The following is a 19514-nucleotide window of genomic DNA, read 5'->3' as shown; positions in this document are numbered from 1 at the left end:
ATTCCTATTGTAAGACCCGGTTAATTAATGGCAAATTAACCCATAAATGAGAATTTATTCTAAAAAGTCAAAAATGTTATTTTTATGGCTTAATATGATAGAGGAGTTTGAGACGAGAATTTCGGTACCAATTTTATAGAAATCGGACCAAGATTGGACCAAACGGGCCAAACCGGTCCAACCGGACCCAAAGTGGGCCCTTGGCCCAACTAAACTAAACCAAAACCCTAGTTTTCAGCACTCTCTCTCCTCACTTAGCACTCAAACACGCTGAAATTGGTATGGAAGGGGGAAGAACACTCTCTCAAGTTCTCTCCCTTAGTTGATCTTCAAATCACCATAACTTTTGATCTAGAGCTCCGATTGCCGCACCGTTTACGGCCACGCGTTCACCGCGGAGAGCTCTACAAAACCCATACAATCAATCTTGAGGTAAGCCACGTTTTGCTCTTCGAATTTCCAGCCTTGATTTCGAGTTTCATGAGCAAAAATGTTGAGATTTTGGGCTCTTTTATGTTATAGGACCCAACTCTCTTGGAGAAGAAGGTTAATTTTGTCTCCTTGGGCCTTGGGTGTGGTAAGATTCTCAATCCTAGTGTAATTTGTTGTTCTATGATGTTTGGGTATTGAGATGTTGTGTATGGATATGATGATTGTGGCTTAGGTTGTGTATATGTGAATATTGGAGCTTGATTGGTGACTTTGGAAAGCTTGGAAAAGGATTTTGTGTGATAAAATCTGTTCTTGGAGGTGTTGATTCCTTGAGAGCTTGTGGACAAGTGGTTTGGAAATGCTCCGGTTGAGCATAGGAAATCGGCTAAGGTATGGTTTCGGTTTCCCGTATCTAATATGTAATGTGGTAGGAAATACTTAGGCTAGAGGCCCTAAGATAAGCATTGAATTGTTGATGTTGTTGAATGGTTGAGATATATGATGTGATCATATATGTGATTATGAATATTGATACCTTGGTTGTGTGATGTATGAGTAAATGCATGTGATATATGCTTGATGAATGATTAATGTTGAATTGGTGGGTGGTACCATGTTGGTGGTGAGTATGATGATGATTATGTATAATGATGGTTGATTGGAAATGGTATTATTGGGAATTGGGATGAGGAAGGATGTATGATATGATATTGTGTTTGTCCTTTAGCCATTTGATTGAGAAGTGTTAAAATGGTTGGATGGTGATTTGATGACATGTTACCATGTCATGTTTTTCTATGCTTTTTCCTTTGTTTTCAGTAGGTTTTATGCACTTTCTTGAGCCATAAGCAAGCCAATTGGGTAGATTTTCATGCTTCCTTTGATTTAATCAACCATGTATGAATTCATGCTATTTCATGAGGTTTTATGCTAAAATTGTCACATATTATGAAAGAATGAATATCTCATGATTTTGAGCATAGCTTTGATGTGTTTGGTTGATTAATGATAGGTGAAGAAGGCTTGGAGAAAGGTTGAAGCAACAAGGAATGGCTAGGAGGAAGAGAGGACAAAAAGCTGGACCGAAAGTTAGCCTCAAACTTTTGCACAAACTTTTGGGTGAAAAGTTAGCCCCAACGTTAGACCCCTAACTTTTGGGCTAACGTTGGAACTTGAAAATCACTCCCTGGGCACCAAAAGCTTGCGCCAACGTTAGACCCCTAACTTTTGGGCTAACGTTGGCACATGAAAAATACCCCCTGACCACCAAAAGTTTGCGCCAACGTTAGACCCCTAACTTTTGGGCTAACGTTGGCGCCACACACCACAACAGCTTGAAGGGGTATACTTCCAACAAGAATAACTTGAGCTACAGAGCTCCAAATGAGGTGATTCAAGAAGCATTGGAAAGTAGGAATCAAGAGCTTTCCAAGCATATATGGCACTGCATGGTGGACACTAAAATTGAGGGAGAAAATTGCCCCGCAATGTGCATAAATGAACATGGTGGCAACCTGCAGTGAGGCCACTTGACCTCTGCACCTTCGATGGAGTATAACTCGAGCTGTAGAGCCCCAATTGATGTGCTTCCAAAGGCATTGGAAAGTAGACATTCAGGGCTTTCCAACAATGTATAATAGTATGGGGTGGACAATACGTTTGAGCCTCCAGAACTGGCGTTTTCGCCAACGTTTGAGGCAAACGTTACCTCAAACGCTGCACACCAAGGCCAGCGACCATGCCCTCTTCAAATGATCATAACTTGAGTTGTAGATGTCCAATTGAAGTGATTCTAAGTGGGTTAGAAAGCTGACATTCAGAGATTTCCAACCATATATGATAGTCTATATTGGGCATAAAATTAGCAACATGACAAGAGGACAAAGTTGGCGCCATGAACATGCATAAGGGAGGCCAACGTTGGAGCAAAAGTTAGACCCCTAACTTTTGCACCAACGTGGGTATCAGCAAAACAATGGGGCTGATATGAAAAGTTAGAGCAAAAGTTAGACCCCTAACTTTTGCTCAAACTTTTACTCAAGCTTTTATGTTTTTCAACCCGGTTCACAATGGATCTTTCTCCAACTCCAAGAGCAATCAACCAAGGCCTTTATCAACCCAATTCCATCAAGAGCAAGGGCCCAATTGACACCACTCAAAGGCACAAGAGATAGTTAGAATAGAAATTTCATTTTAATTGTAATTTGTTTTGAATTTCATTTTCATTTTGTAAAGCCTATATAAGGCATCATTTTCATATTTGTGGGGAAGGCTGGCTCCATAAGGGAGCACGAGGATTCAAGAGCTCTCTTTAAATTTTCTTTTCTTTGTTTTTGAGTCTTGGGTGGAGAATTGAAGGTGTTCTGTTTCATTCTCCCTCTGAGATTTCTCGCTGCTTTCTTTACTGCTTAATTGAATCGAAATTTCTGTTAATTGCTCTTCATCTACTTTCTCTGCAATTTACATTTCCTTTGCAATTGTTCTTGTTGGATCTAGGAAGGCATTGAGATCTAGACTTGGTTATCTAGTCTCTTGGGTTCTGAGATCTTAATTCCAATTTTACATTCTCTGTTTATTGCTTTTCATGTTTATTTACATTTCTGTTTTGGTTCCGAATCAATCAAATCCATCTTTTACTTCTCTGCTTGTTGCAATTTAACTTTTCCTTGTTGAATTTCTGCAAATCCAATTCCCAATTCCCTTTACATTTAATGCAATTTATATTTCTTGTCATTTAAGATTCTTGCAATTTTAATTTCTTGCTCTTTAAGTTACTTGCCAATTTACATTCTGCAACTTTAAATTCATTGTCATTTACTTTCTGTTGGCTACAATTTCACACAATTCACTAAATGTCAGCTTGACTAAACTAATCACCCACTAAAATTGCTTGATTCATCAATCCCTGTGGGATCGACCTCACTCCCGTGAGTTATTATTACTTGATGCGACCCGGTGCACTTGCCGGTTAGATTTGTGTGTTTTGGGAGAAATTTATTTTTCACCAAAATACTCATCATGATTTTGAGAAATTTGGTAAAATATCAATGTGTGAGTTGAGGATGGCTTGATGTTGATTTTGGTACATTTTGATTGATTTCAAAGAAAAGGGATGAAATTTGCATGTTTTGATTAATTTTGAAAAGAGTTGAAAGTGGCTTGTTTTGAAAATGGCACTTTATGGTTTTGTATGAAAACATGGTTTCTGGGCATACTTTGACGGGACATAACTTAGACTACGGATCTCTGATTTGTGCCAAATATGTTTAGAAATGAAATTGGATCCGGGATGTCCATGCCGTTTGAAGAACGGGTGAAAAACGATTTAAAATGAGAAAGTTATGTCCGTCGGAAGATTGGGGGTTGAATCTGTGAATTCTGCAGCTTTTAACTTAGAAATTTTTTAGCAAAATGACCCCCGCGCGTGGGCGCACTTGGTGCGTACGCGCCGTTCTTCGAGAAAGCACCATCCACGCATGCGCGTGGTGTGCGCGATCGCGTCGATGCGCTGCACCAAATGCCCAGCCATTTTCCAGAGAGTTGTGCCAGAGTTGTGCCAGTTTTGTGCCTGGGGCGCAAGAGCACCCACGCGTACGCGTGGCTGACGCTTGCGCGTCGTTTGGCTAATTTTCAATCCGCGCGTATGACGCTTGTGCGTCGATGAGTTTTGTCGCCATCCACGCGTGCGCGTGGAGTGCGCGTACGCGTGGCCCTGTTTTCATCCCAAGGTTGATTTTTGAGTTTTAAAAACCAAATTTCATACTTCTAAGCCTCCGATCTCATCACTTATGTCTTGAATCATTATGATATGCCTAGCATGAGAAAAAGGGGCTAGTGAATGTGGTAACTTGCGAGTGAAGCAAGGGAAAAAAGGAATGATCATTGAGGATCAAAGATGATTATGTGAGATGCGGAGGATAGCGGTGGAAGTGCTTGTTGTGCCATGGGCCGAAGGGCCGTAATTGCTAATAAATTGGCTGGTTATGGATTTAACCGTGAGCCGGATGGCTAGATTATTGTCGTGTTACGGCGGAGCCATGATTATGGCTAAGTATAAATGCATATATGCTGTTGAATGAATTGTGAATGTTTGCACTTCCACCATCGGTGATGAGGGTTTCCCTGGGAGGAAGCAGTGGCTAGCCACCACGTGCTCCAGGTTGAGACTCGAAGCTCTTTTGACCCTATGTCGTAAGTGTGGCCGGGCACTGTGAAAGGCCCGGATGAGCTCGCCCCCGTAAATATTCACCAGTGAGGGTGATGGATATGGATCATGATTATGATCAAGTTTATGATGAGTATAACTCGAGTTGGGGATGCGCGACAGAGGGACAGTCCAATGGTTAGCTACCAGGACTTGTCGGGTTGGCTCTATAACCGACAGATGATATCATCAGCCACTAGGGACAGGCATGCATCATAAGCATACTACATGAATTGTTTGAGATTGCCTATTTGACTGCATATTACTTGCTAATTGCCTAAATGCCTTATCTGTTCCTAATTGTAAATCTCTTGTCTGATATAACTGTGTTTGCTATATTATACTACTGCTGGTGGTTGGGAGGTCTGAAGGAATTGGAAAGGGAAGTATTAGTTAGACTGAAGGATCTTTAGTCAGTTGCCACTTACGGTTTAGCTTGTTTATAAGCTTTGATATTATCTGGAGGAAGTTCTAGGATTGCCTTTGGCTTTCCTCTATTATTATGTATTATATATGTGGAAGCTGTTACCGTGCTGGGGACCTCTAGTTCTCACCCATGCGGATTTTGTGGTTTTCAGATGCAGGACGTGAGGTTTCTCGCTGAGGCATGCTGGAGACTTCTGGATTAGCGAAGATCTTTTGTTCTCGAGACTCTGTCTTGGTTTATATATCTTGTTTAGATGCTTTTATCTCCATTAAATAATACAAACTGTGATGACTCCTCTTATAGGAGGTTTTGGAGAATAGATTTCTGTATTTGTGTCCCTTTGGGTTTCCTTTGGGGTTCCCTTATTTTATTACATGTATATATTGCTATGCTCGGACCGGTTATCTTCGCAGCCGGATTTTGAGTCTTGATATTCCTGTTTTTGACACTCCTTTGTATATATATAATCTCGCGTTGACTTATCCTTTGCTCGTTACGTTACCGATCGGAGTGTTGCGCTTTCGAGTTACGGTTTTTGTTTACCCCATTTTTCTATAAAGGCTCCTAGTTATAATCAATCATTCATACTACTATACGTACTAAATTTTTGTTTTAGAGGTCGTAATACCTTGCCATCTCTGAATTATAACTTAAGCATAAGACTCTGTATGGTAGGGTATTACATTATGGTATCAGAGCAGTTCATTCCTGTAGAGCCTGAGGGACGGACTGACTATGCTTCTGTGCATTCTCTGTATGTGTGTTATGTGCTGTTAGTATATCTACTTGATATAATTGGCATAAACATTCATGAGCATACATTTGGGACTTTGAAGCACTAGACTTCCGATATGGAGACTGATCAACTTAATATTGATTGTTTGGTGTGTATAGGAACCAGATGGCGCCTCGTGGACGCGGTAGAGGTCGTGGGAGGAGTCGTAATAATGCTCGTGCGCCAGAGAATAACCCTAATAACCCGGTGAACTTTATGACTGCGCTGGAGAACATGGCTGCTGCTATGCAAGCCACTGCTGAGGCTCTTGGTCAACAGATGAACAACCATGGTAATGACGGAGGTGGAATTCAGGGCCCGATGACACTGGCGAACTTTTTGAAGGTTAATCCCCCGAAGTTCAAGGGAACTACTAGCTCGACTGAAGCCGATACATAGTTTCAGGCTATGGAACGAGCACTGCAAGCGCAGGTGGTACCTGAAGGGCAGCGTGTGGAATTCGCTACCTATTTGCTCACTGGTGAAGCGTCGCATTGGTGGCAGGGTATCCGACGCCTCCTGCAGCAGGGTGATGATTATATCACCTGGGATGTCTTCCAAGAGGAGTTCTATAAGAAGTACTCTCCGACTTCTGCTAGGACGGCCAAGGAGCTTGAATTGTTGCAGCTGAAGCAGGGTACCATGTCCGTATCTGAGTATACTGACAAGTTTGAGGAGCTGTTCAGATTCTCTCGTATGTGTCAAGGGACTCCGGTGGAATATGAGGAATGGAAGTGTGTTAAGTACAAAGGAGGACTCCGGAGCGATATTTTCGGTTCGGTGGGGCCAATGGAGATTAGGACTTTCTCCGAGTTGGTGAACAAGTGTAGGGTTGCTGAAGAGTGTGTGAAGAGGGCAGCCGCTGAGAAAGGAAGTCACAAAGGATCATTTCCACAGAACCGAGAGAAGAGCTTTGCACCTAGAGGTCTGCCCTTCAAGAGGAGAGGTTCTTTTAGGAGGCCCAACAACAACAACTCCCAAGGGAAAAGGTTTGGGAAGCAGCCTCAGAATGATCAAGCTTGTACTAGGTGTGGAAGTCACCATCCGGGAGTACCATGCAAGGCCGGATGGGGTTTATGCTACAATTGTGGAAAGGCGGGGCATAAAGCCGCAAGTTGTCCGGAGAAGCAAAAGCAAGGTGCTGGGAAAGCACAATAGACTAGTCGGGTGTTCACCACCTCAGCTGTGGGTGCAGAGGGATCCGAGACACTCATTCGAGGTAACTGTGAAATGGCTGGTCAAACTTTAAATGCTTTATTTGATTCGGGAGCATCGCATTCATTCATTGCATTTGAAAAAGCCCATGAGTTAGGATTGAAGATCATAACCTTAGGTTATGACCTAAAAGTGTATAATGCTACTCATGAAGCCATGGTAACTAGGCTAGGATGCCCGAAAGTTTCGTTTAGGTTCAAGCAGCGTGATTTTGTCCATAATTTAATCTGCTTACCGATGATCGGTCTTGATCTTATCTTGGGATTGGACTGGTTATCTGAGAACCATGTCTTGCTCGATTGTTCTACAAAGTCGGTGTACTTTATGCCGGAAGATATAGAAGGGTCGGTCGTGGTGAATAATTATTACTTGAATTCGATGATGGTGAACTGTTCTGGAATCGAATGCCAGGGTATCCTGTTGTTAACCGTGGGTGTTTCGGGTGATGATCAAAGGTTGGATCAGATTCCAGTAGTGTGTGAGTTTCCGAAAGTGTTTCCCGATGACATTGAGGAATTTCCACCTAACCGAGAAGTCGAGTTTGCTATTGTATTGGTGCCTGGGGCGGGACCAATCTCAAGTGCTCCTTATAGAATGTCACCGTTAGAGATGGCCGAGCTAAAGTCTCAGTTAGAGGAATTTTTGGGTAAGAAATTTATCCGACCAAGTGTTTCCCCGTGGGGTGCTCCAGTGTTACTGGTAAAGAAGAAAGATGGAAGTATGCGACTCTGTGTGGATTACAGGCAGCTGAACAAGGTCACCATAAAGAATAAGTACCCATTGTCGAGAATTGATGATCTCATGGATCAGTTACAAGGAGCTGGGGTTTTCTCTAAGATCGATTTGCAATCCGGTTATCACCAGATAAGGGTGAGGGGTGAGGATATCCCTAAGACCGCTTTCAGGACTCGTTATGGTCATTACAAGTATACTGTAATGTCTTTTGGGTTGACGAACGCTCCTGCAGTGTTTATGGATTACATGAATAGAGTGTTCCGTCCGTTTCTGGATAAATTCGTTGTTGTCTTCATTGACGATATACTAATTTACTCCAAGACTGAAGAGGAGCATGCGGAACACTTGCAGACCGTGTTGCAAATTTTGAAGGAGAAGAAACTCTATGCAAAACTGTCTAAGTGTGAGTTCTGGAAGAGTGAGGTGAAGTTTTTGGGTCACGTGGTGAGTAAGAAGGGAATAGTTGTAGCTCCAACTAAGGTGGAAGCTGTGATGGATTGGAGGCAACCAACCACAGTAATTGTGATAAGGAGTTTTCTGGGTTTAGCTAGCTATTACCGAAGGTTCATCAAAGGCTTTTCGCAAGTAGCCTTGCCATTGACAAAGTTAACCCGCAAAGACACTCCGTTTGTTTGGACTCCTGAGTGCGAGGAGAGCTTTCAGACATTGAAGAAAAAGTTGACCACTGCACCTGTGTTGGTGTTACCTGAGCCGAACGAACCATTTGAGGTGTACTGTGATGCCTCACTAAAGGGTCTAGGATGCGTGCTGATGCAGCATCATAATGTGGTGGCGTATGCCTCACGACAGTTGAGACCTCACGAAGTTAGTTACCCTACGCACGATTTGGAACTCGCTGCGGTTGTGTTTGCCTTGAAGGTGTGGAGGCATTATCTCTATGGGGTTAAGTTCCAAGTCTTCTCTTATCACAAGAGCTTGAAATATCTCTTTGATCAGAAAGAGCTTAATATGAGGCAAAGGAGGTGGATGGAATTATTGAAGGACTACGACTTTGAGTTGAATTACCATCCGGGAAAGGAGAATGTAGTGGCGGATGCGTTAAGTCGGAAGTCGTTATATGCGTCTTGGATGATGCTTCAAGAGGAGAAGTTGCTCAAGGGATTCGAGAGTCTAAAAAATTGGTGTTCGAGAATTATCTGGAACCTTGTGTTTGAGCCGATTAAAAATCTCGAGTGACTTTAAGTCCGAACTCCTAAAGGCTCATGAAAATGATGAAGCGTTATGGAAGGTGTTACCGGCTATTGAGTAAGGAAAACAGTGGAGGGTGTCGGAGAAAAAAGATGGGTTATGGAGATTCAAGGGTAGGATCATTGTGCCGGATGTTGGTACCTTGAGGCAAGATATCTTAAAGGAGGCACACAAAAGTGGATTCTCCATTCACTCGGGAAGTACTAAGATGTACCATGATTTAAAGGCGATGTTTTGGTGGCCGGGTATGAAGAATGATGTGGCGGAATATGTTTCAAAGTGCTTAACTTGTCAAAAAGTAAAGATTGAACATCAAAGACCTTCAGGGATGTTGCAACCTTTAGAGGTTTCGCAATGGAAGTGGGAAAGTATTGCAATGGATTTTGTATCGGGATTGCCAAGGACTAGGACTGGTTTTGATGCTATCTGGGTGATTGTGGACCGACTGACGAAGTCAGCTCACATTTTACCCGTTCGGATGACTTACACCCTTGAGGAGCTAGCTCGGTTATACATAAAGGAGATTGTGAGACTCCATGGTGTACCTGCTACTATAATCTCTGATAGAGATCCTCGTTTCACTTCGAGGTTCTGGGGTGCATTTCAGAAAGCTTTTGGAACCCGATTAAGCTTGAGTACAACTTACCATCCTCAAACAGATGGTCAATCCAAGAGGACGATCCAAACACTAGAGGATAGGTTGAGAGCTTATGTTTTGGACCAACCGACGAGTTGGGATCGGTATATGCCGTTAGTGGAGTTTGCATACAATAATAGTTACCATGCGAGCATCGGAATGGCTCCGTATGAGGCATTGTATGGGAGGAAATGTTAATCTCCGCTATGTTGGTATGAAGCTGGAGAGAAAGGCTTGTTGGGGCCAGAGATGATAGCTAAGACCACAGAACAAGTCAAGAAAATCCGAGATAGGTTGCTTACGGCGCAGAGTCGCCAGAAGAGTTATGCCGATCAGAGGCGGAAGCCCTTGGAATTTGAGGAAGGAGATCATGTTTTCCTTAAGGTTACTCCAACCACAGGAGTAGGTAAGGTGATTAAAGCGAAGAAGTTGAATCCTCGATACATTGGTCCATTTCAGATCCTGGAGAGGATTGGGCCGGTGGCGTATCGGGTGGCTCTACCACCTCATCTTTCGAACCTGCACGACGTGTTTCACGTGTCGCAGCTTCGGAAGTACACTCCTGATGCTAACCATGTGTTAGAACCTGAATCGGTTCAGTTAAAAGAAGATTTGACGCTTCCGGTGGCTCCAGTCAGAATTGATGATACTAGTATCAAACGGTTGCGTGGAAAAGAGGTTTCATTAGTCAAAGTGGCTTGGAGTCGAGGCGGTGTTGAGGAACACACTCGGGAACTCGATTCGGAGATGTGAACGGATTATCCGCACTTATTCTCAGGTAATTGAATTTGAATTTTGTGGGCAAAATTCCCAATTAGGTGGGTAGAATGTAAGACCCGGTTAATTAATGGCTAATTAACCCATAAATGAGAATTTATTCTAGAAAGCCAAAAATGTTATTTTTATGGCTTAATATGATAGAGGAGATTGAGACGAGAATTTCGGTACCAATTTTATAGAAATCGGACCAAGATTGGACCGAACGGGCCAAACCGGTCCAACCGGACCCAAAGTGGGCCCTTGGCCCAACTAAACTAAACCAAAACCCTAGTTTTCAGCACTCTCTCTCCTCACTTAGCACTCAAACACGCTGAAATTGGTATGGAAGGGGGAAGAACACTCTCTCAAGTTCTCTCCCTTGGTTGATCTTCAAACCACCATAACTTTTGATCTAGAGCTCCGATTGCCACACCGTTTACGGCCACGCGTTCACCGCGGAGAGCTCTACAAAACCCATACAATCAATCTTGAGGTAAGCCACGTTTTTCTCTTCGAATTTCCAGCCTTGATTTCGAGTTTCATGAGCAAAAATGTTGAGATTTTGGGCTCTTTGATGTTATAGGACCCAACTCTCTTGGAGAAGAAGGTTAATCTTGTCTCCTTGGGCCTTGGGTGTGGTAAGATTCTCAACCCTAGTGTAATTTGTTGTTCTATGATGTTTGGGTATTGAGATGTTGTGTATGGATATGATGATTGTGGCTTAGGTTGTGTATATGTGAATATTGGAGCTTGATTGGTGACTTTGGAAAGCTTGGAAAAGGATTTTGTGTGATAAAATCTGTTCTTGGAGGTATTGATACCTTGAGAGCTTGTGGACAAGTGGTTTGGAAATGCTCCGGTTGAGCGTAGGAAATCGGCTAAGGTATGGTTTCGGTTTCCCGTATCTAATATGTAATGTGGTAGGAAATACTTAGGGTAGAGAACCTAAGATAGGCATTGAATTGTTGATGTTGTTGAATGGTTGAGATATATGATGTGATCATATATGTGATTATGAATATTGATACCTTGGTTGTGTGATGTATGAGTAAATGCATGTTGTGATATATGCTTGATGAATGATTAATATTGAATTGGTGGGTGGTACCATGTTGGTGGTGAGTATGATGATGATTATGTATAATGATGGTTGATTGGAAATGGTATTATTGGGAATTGGGATGAGGAAGGATGTATGACATGATATTGTGTTTGTCCTTTAGCCATTTGATTGAGAAGTGTTAAAATGGTTGGATGGTGATTTTGAGAAATTTGGTAAAATATCAATGTGTGAGTTGAGGATGACTTGATGTTGATTTTGGTACATTTTGATTGATTTCAAAGAAAAGGGATGAAATTGGCATGTTTTGATTGATTTTGAAAAGAGTTGAAAGTGGCTTGTTTTGAAAATGGCACTTTATGGTTTTGTATGAAAATATGGTTTCTGGGCATACTTTGACGGGACATAACTTAGACTACGGATCTCTGATTTGTGCCAAATATGTTTAGAAATGAAATTGGATCCGGGATGTCTATGCCATTCGATGAACGGGTGAAAAACGATTTAAAATGAGAAAGTTATGTCCGTCGGAAGATTGGGGGTTGAATCTGTGAATTCTGCAGCTTTTAACTTAGAAAATTTTTAGCAAAATGACCCCCGCGCGTGGGCGCACTTGGCGCGTACGCGCCGTTCTTCGAGAAAGCACCATCCACGCGTGCGCGTGGTGTGCGCAATCGCGTCGATGCGCTGCACCAAATGCCCAGCCATTTTCCAGAGAGTTGTGCCAGAGTTGTGCCAGTTTTGTGCCTGGGGCGCAAGAGCACCCACGCGTACGCGTGGCTGACGCTTGCGCGTCGTTTGGCTAATTTTCAATCCGCGCGTATGACGCTTGTGCGTCGATGAGTTTTGTCGCCATCCACGCGTGCGCGTGGAGTGCGCGTACGCGTGGCCCTGTTTTCATCCCAAGGTTGATTTTTGAGTTTTAAAAACCAAATTTCATACTTCTAAGCCTCCGATCTCACCACTTATGTCTTGAATCATTATGATATGCCTAGCATGAGAAAAAGGGGCTAGTGAATGTGGTAACTTGCGAGTGAAGCAAGGGGAAAAATGAATGATCATTGAGGATCAAAGATGATTATGTGAGATGTGGAGGATGGCGGTGGAAGTGCTTGTTGTGCCATGGGCCGCAGGGCCGTAATTGCTAATGAATTGGCTGGTTATGGATTTAACCGTGAGCCGGATGGCTAGATTATTGCCGTGTTACGGCGGAGCCATGATTATGGCTAAGTATAAATGTATATATGCTGTTGAATGAATTGTGAATGTTTGCACTTCCACCATCGGAGATGAGAGTTTTCCTGTTAGGAAGCAGTGGCTAGCCACCACGTGCTCCAGGTTGAGACTCGAAGCTCTTTTGACCCTATGTCGTAAGTGTGGCCGGGCACTGTGAAAGGCCCGGATGAGCTCGCCCCCGTAAATATTCACCAGTGAGGGTGATGGATATGGATCATGATTATGATCAAGTTTATGATGAGTATAACTCGAGTTGGGGATGCGCGACAGAGGGACAGTCCAATGGTTAGCTACCAGGACTTGTCGGGTTGGCTCTATAACCGACAGATGATATCATCAGCCACTAGGGACAGGCATGCATCATAAGCATACTACATGAATTGTTTGAGATTGCCTATTTGACTGCATATTACTTGCTAATTGCCTAAATGCCTTATCTGTTCCTAATTGTAAATCTCTTGTCTGATATAACTGTGTTTGCTATATTATACTACTGCTGGTGGTTGGGAGGTCTGAAGGAATTGGAAAGGGAAGTATTAGTTAGACTGAAGGATCTTTAGTCAGTTGCCACTTACGGTTTAGCTTGTTTATAAGCTTTGATATTATCTGGAGGAAGTTCTAGGATTGCCTTCGGCTTTCCTCTATTATTATGTATTATATATGTGGAAGCTGTTACCGTGCTGGGGATCTCTGGTTCTCACCCATGCGGATTTTGTGGTTTTCAGATGCAGGACGTGAGGTTTCTCGCTGAGGCATGCTGGAGACTTCTGGATTAGCGAAGATCTTTTGTTCTCAAGACTCTGTCTTGGTTTATATATCTTGTTTAGATACTTTTATCTCCATTAAATAATACAAACTGTGATGACTCCTCTTATAGGAGGTTTTGGAGAATAGATTTCTGTATTTGTGTCCCTTTGGGTTTCCTTTGGGGTTCCCTTATTTTATTACATGTATATATTGCTATGCTCGGACCGGTTATCTTCGCAGCCGGATTTTGAGTCTTGATATTCCTGTTTTTGACACTCCTTTGTATATATAATCTCGCGTTGACTTATCCTTTGCTTGTTACGTTACCGATCGGAGTGTTGCGCTTTCGAGTTACGGTTTTTGTTTACCCCCTTTTTCTATAAAGGCTCCTAGTTATAATCAATCATTCATACTACTATACGTACTAAATTTTCGTTTTAGAGGTCGTAATACCTTGCCATCTCTGAATTATGACTTAAGCATAAGACTCTGTATGGTAGGGTGTTACACCTATTTTATTCTTTTAATTGAAGATGTGAATAAATAGACTTATTATAAAAAAATAACAGAAGACCAATGAGAATAAATTTATGAAACAAGAACAATAAAAAATAATAATTAGTACGCACTGCAAGATTTTTGTTTATTTGTGGAGGTTTTTTTTCTTATTTGTGGAGGTTTATAACCCCCACCAAATGGTTTGTGGGAGTTTCCAAAACCCCCCAAAATTTGAGGTGCCACGAGATCTTTTGTTGGGATTTTTAAAAACCTCCACAATTTATTCAGTGGGGGTTTTGTGTGTGTTTAGTGGAGGTTTTATATTGAACTTTTGTGGCAGTTTTAAATCACTTTTGTGGCAGTTTAAAACCCCCACAAATTGAATTTTCAATTTGACACAAATTAACTATTTTGTAAGATTTTCAAACCTCCACAAACCTTGTAGTTATTTATTTTTAATTTCAAATCATTCATTAATCTCAATTTAAAATCCTAAATATTCATTAATCTCATCTCATTTACATATTCTCAAATTAAAATTTAAAAACTAAATCTTTTAAAACACAAATCTTTTAAAAACTAAATTTTTGATAAGTGCAACACAGCATGCTACAGACAAACATTCTAAGAATAGAAGGAATAAAATAAAAGATATATAAAGGAAATGTCTTCTTTCATGAATCAACTTGTATCTTTTATAAGCTGCAACATCAAATTATCCATTCGAGATGCACAAAATTCAAGAAGTATAAATATAGTTTTAATTCAGCAGAATAAGTAAACATAAAAACTCTGAATAAAAGTAAACAGTAAAGCTAATTTTAGAAAAAACAAAAGATGCTATACTTTACAAAGAGCTCTGTATTCCTTCTCAATGTACTTGATACATGACTTCAAGCAGTATAAATAGCAAGCCCTTACACAGTTCTTTGTCTCTTTATTATAGTGTCCTCTAACAAGTTCATCTCCTCCAATGCCGACGTTACTACCTCTAAAATTGGCCACAATATTCCATCCATAATCTTGTAAGGGCCAACCTCAGAAAGAAAGTCCAAGCAGGGTTTGAGCCTCACAATACCCTGAAAGAAATAGTTCAGTGACATCAAAAGGACCAGTTTGAACATAGATGAACTTCATATCTACCAGTCCACCTTTGCCTAAATAATTTAACAAAGATTTATTAATAAGAAAGCAATTCTATATGCAAATCATTGAACCTATTATTGTTCAAACACTAGTTTTTCTAACAGCAACAAAAGCACTAACCTTGTAACACCTCTATATTGAGATGTTCTCTAGCCAAAGGTATCAATGGATTTTCTATGAGTAATTTGCTCTGGTTCTGCTCCACCATTTCGTCATGCACCCTCTTCTTTGTAGTGCTCATGACAGCATGTGATGCTTGTTGTGAGGATGTGACACAACTTGATTGGGAGCTTGGATTCATGGACAACCTCAGTGATCGTTAAGGGTGTTAAAGCAAAAGCTGGACATTATGCCCAAACAGACCTGAGAATTGAAAAAGAGAGATTATCTTTACAAGAGAAAAGATTAAAATGAAACTAAGATAGGAAAGAGATCGATCAGGTAGCTGAATAGGAGAAGAGATATAGTGTTACCTCATATATCTATGTACAGACATAGTTCTGATGGTCTGCAGTGGCACTATTTCCTTTCTATACACACAGAAAACCACACAGAAGAGTTTGTGGTTAATTAATGAATTAATATATATATATAAAATAAAATTTAAATTCTTTTAATATTTATTTAACTGAACCAGTAAATTAAAATTAATTGATATATTTAACTAAAACGATGCAATTAAAATATGATTAGATAAAGGTTTCAAAATGCATGAAACGTAATAGTAATTATATCTTGTTTTTATTTTCTCAATTTCCTTATTTTATCAATTTTCTTATTACGACACTAACTAGGAATGCAAATAAGTAGTTTATTAGTCTTATCCCAACAAGAATGTGAAGCACAAACCATAATGGTTCTAAAATAACCTTATGGAAAATATTGGAATGTATGATCGGAGAGAGAGTTTTATGTTAGTACTTATTGGCACTTATTATGGATAAGTAAGAACAGGAAATTATTTGATTCAAGCTACACTAGACCTCCTTATCAGCAATCACTAATTCTCAATCACGTCCACAACATTAGAGACACTTCATAAAAGGAACATGAGCATAGTTTCTAAGGGCAAGACAGAGTAAACCTCCTCTTATTGGCAGAGTTATCAGGAACTGGAATGAAAACTGGATCACTGGATTCAAACAAGAAAAAAAAAGGTTGAGATATGTGACGATATGCTAACCATAGCCACCAATCAGCAGAACAAAATTTCAATCCAATCATTAACAGGATAATGGAATTCAAAAACAAAATTTGCAAGCTAAAATGAAGACATACCTTGCAATGTTCAACACAAGTTGATGCAAGATGAAATTAAAATGCAAGTAAAAAAGAAAGAAAAAAAAGAAAACACATATTCATTTACACTTCTTAAGGCTCAAAGACTTTATTTAAATATTATTGCTTATTAGCGATCCAACAAATATCATATGTACATCAGAATCTTTAGTACTTTCAAGACAAGTTTCATATGTCAATCAAAGAAGTACTCATGTTAATACTAGTAATCAAGAAGCAAAATGAATGTGAATTAATGAATGAGACAAGATAAGTACCTTCTAGAGTAGAAGACTTGTTTATTTTTTGTGATGCTATGCTAACTGTGATCATCAATGATACAAGGTGCAAAAGAAGGCAACAAATAGAAAATGACGGATTAATAACTGTAATGACAATATTAAATATGAATGGATTTTTTCTATATAATATGCAATGCATTGCAAGCAACATACAAAAACAAAATAAATTAAAAGAAAAGAATGAAGATGAGGAAATTTCGAAGAGGACAAAATGGTCAAAGAGCGTGCCCTTTCCTGGAAGCCTTCACAGTCCACACCCACCAACTGTACAAAAACCAAAGCCACTTTCCTGGAAGTACCCTTAATCCCTTTTTCCCCTTCTTCCAAGTCACACACACATTTCTTAATTACTATTATAATATTATTCCAACCTGCATGCACCTTCAAATCACATATACACACACCAATCTCTATCTCTCTTTCCGTATATAAACCCCCTAATAAACACTATCTTTGTCCATTGCACTTCCTAATCCCAAAACCACTCTCGCTCTACACAATCACTCATAACTGAATAGTAGTTTCAGTGGAGTCGATATAATGGAAGCATTGAATAATAGAAGATTATTGCAGTCACATTCAGTCAATATTATAATAGAGATTACTGCTATTATAGTATTTGAAATATGAATTTAATTTTTTTCCTTTCTTATAATGCTCAAAATCCTGCCCTGCATCTAATTTCTTCCACAATTACCAACTAATTTAAATAATAAAAGATTCTCATTGCAATCTTTGTTACTCACAAAACTATATACTATATCATATGATTTTTCTGACCTCTATACACTGTGGTCCATGTTCCAAGTTTCCTTCGCTAGCCTCAAGCTAGGGCTCAGAGCAACACTTGTCACTTAATTATAGCAAATAACAAATCTTGAAAGATAGGCAGTTAAAGGCAGTTAAAGAGAGATAGATCTAAGTTTAAGGTAAGACGAAAGGCAGTTAAAGAAAAACACTATATAAATAAACAGATGAGGACTTAATTACTCATGCATTCTAGACCAACAAAACCCTCATAAGAAAATCTCATATATAAATTCCTGGATGAAAGAATAAAAATAAACCTACAATATAATTGAAAATAAACTGTTAGTTTTAACTTTCAATACCTGTTTCAGGTTAATCAAGAAGTTCTAGGTTAGATAAGCTTGGACAATTGCACGAGCACTCAGAAATAGTAGCTGATAACCATTTTTCTAACATAAATTCAGTATCCAGCATTAGATTTGAGATTCAATTCAATGAAACAATAGGTAGATAATAACGTCAACCATGCTAGGGTGCATTTACATTTGATAGAAGAAAAGTTAAGTTGACAACCATTACTATGTAACAAGCTTGCTGAAGAATGCAAGGTGAAACATGGAAACAAAAGAAACAAAAAAAAACGTAGACCATGCAATTGGACTATGGACCATGGACAATTGGTATCAGTTTTGTTAGACACAAAAAAAGCCACCATCTCAAGATGTAAATTAAATGTAGATATTATTATCATGTCAAATTTAGAAATTTACCTCCAATTGAGATTTTCGAAAAATAATGATAACATGGAAGAAAATATAGCTGGAGAATGAGAGTGAGATGAGATGCAGAGTAAACTGATAAACTCTATCAACTCAAACCTGCAAAAGCATCAAACAAAGGGAAAAAATATTCATATAATAATCTTTTTTTTCCTCATTCATTTTCACCTTTTCGGCTGCGCACTCTGAGTCACATTCAATCCGAAAACAAAATTTCACAGAAAAACAAAAACAAAATAATCAAAACTTGAAACCCCCCAAAACAATGCTCTGCTCGTTCTTCTTCTCTGAAATTAGAACACAAGTTTGACACACACACACACACACATTTTCCCAACCATGGCTGTAGTCTATTTAGCCAATAAACAATTACAGCAGAAGCAGATAAAGACCGCTTTGGATCTCACCATACACATATATTCAATCCAAGCAACTTTTGAATCCCTAAAACCATCCATTGTTAGCTACATGATGACATTAATATGGCAAAAAACCAAAATGCGCATAACATGGTTAACCCGTTCGTCCACTAAAGAAAACGGCACAAAACAAAAACCAAACATGACCAAAAATAAATAAATAAAAAAAAAAAAGAAGAAACAGCAATACGAAAATAGCTGAAAAAAAAGAAAGAACACATTTAGGAAAATCCAGAAGCAGAGCGAATGGAATTTGCAAGGATCTGATATGTGAGGAGTTTACTTAGCAACCATTCTGGCGATGAAATCCTCGTAACGGATCTTACCATCGGGGCCAACATCAACCTCCCTGATCCAGAAGTTCTCGATCCAGAAGCTCTCTACCGCAACGGACACGGCAATGGTGATGGTGCCGGCGGAGGAAACGGCAGCGAGAACGGCGGCCAGAATGGCGTATGTAGAAAACTTAGGGTTTCATTCTCTCTCAGCGAACTCGGTGCCTCACATTTTAGGGAAAAAAAAAGAGAAAATGATGTTTTATTCCAAAACTTTGAATTTTAATGAATTATGAGTGGAGGTTTTTTAAAATGCCATAAATAAAATATATTGTGGAGGTTTTTAAAACCTCCACCAAAATACTCCCTCAAATCAATATTAATCTTGTAGTGACGTACTTGTTCAACATTTCAATTGGTTCTTGACAGATCTTCATGTTAGGAATAGAACATGTCTCAAAAGAAGCAGCTCGATTATTTTTACGCATTTTTATCATTGTAATTAGCTTGTAATGTTATGTGTTTGAGAAAAAATACATAACAATAATAAAAGATAGTTGCCATTATATATCAATTTAAGGTAAATCTATATTAAATACAAATTCAATCTAATTGTTGACAATCTAATTAA

General features: G+C 39.7%; 2 long non-coding RNA genes across 14 annotated transcripts; one reads left to right on the top strand and one right to left on the bottom strand.

Moving 5' to 3' along the window:
- The first annotated feature begins 282 nt into the window (after positions 1-282).
- LOC140178147 (uncharacterized) lies at positions 283-1766 on the top strand. Its single transcript, XR_011870390.1, has 4 exons — positions 283-432; positions 523-577; positions 665-822; positions 1445-1766. It is a non-coding gene; the product is annotated as an uncharacterized lncRNA (long non-coding RNA).
- Positions 1767-14606: 12840 nt separating this feature from the next.
- Positions 14607-19185, bottom strand: LOC112738272 (uncharacterized). 13 transcript variants are annotated; one of them, XR_011869690.1, is made up of 9 exons: positions 18935-19128; positions 18181-18288; positions 17773-17859; positions 17441-17536; positions 16637-16681; positions 16165-16212; positions 15554-15610; positions 15201-15443; positions 14607-15091 (listed from the first exon to the last, which is right to left on the bottom strand). It is a non-coding gene; the product is annotated as an uncharacterized lncRNA (long non-coding RNA). The 13 variants fall into 13 exon arrangements; XR_011869692.1 differs by having other exon boundaries at positions 14607-15013; XR_011869698.1 differs by lacking the exon at positions 17441-17536 and having other exon boundaries at positions 14607-15013; positions 18935-19185.
- Between the last annotated feature and the right edge of the window lie 329 nt (positions 19186-19514).

Source organism: Arachis hypogaea, chromosome 13, assembly GCF_003086295.3.
Source record: "Arachis hypogaea cultivar Tifrunner chromosome 13, arahy.Tifrunner.gnm2.J5K5, whole genome shotgun sequence".
Taxonomy (NCBI): domain Eukaryota; kingdom Viridiplantae; phylum Streptophyta; class Magnoliopsida; order Fabales; family Fabaceae; genus Arachis; species Arachis hypogaea.
This window is presented reverse-complemented; position numbering and strand designations above follow the sequence as displayed.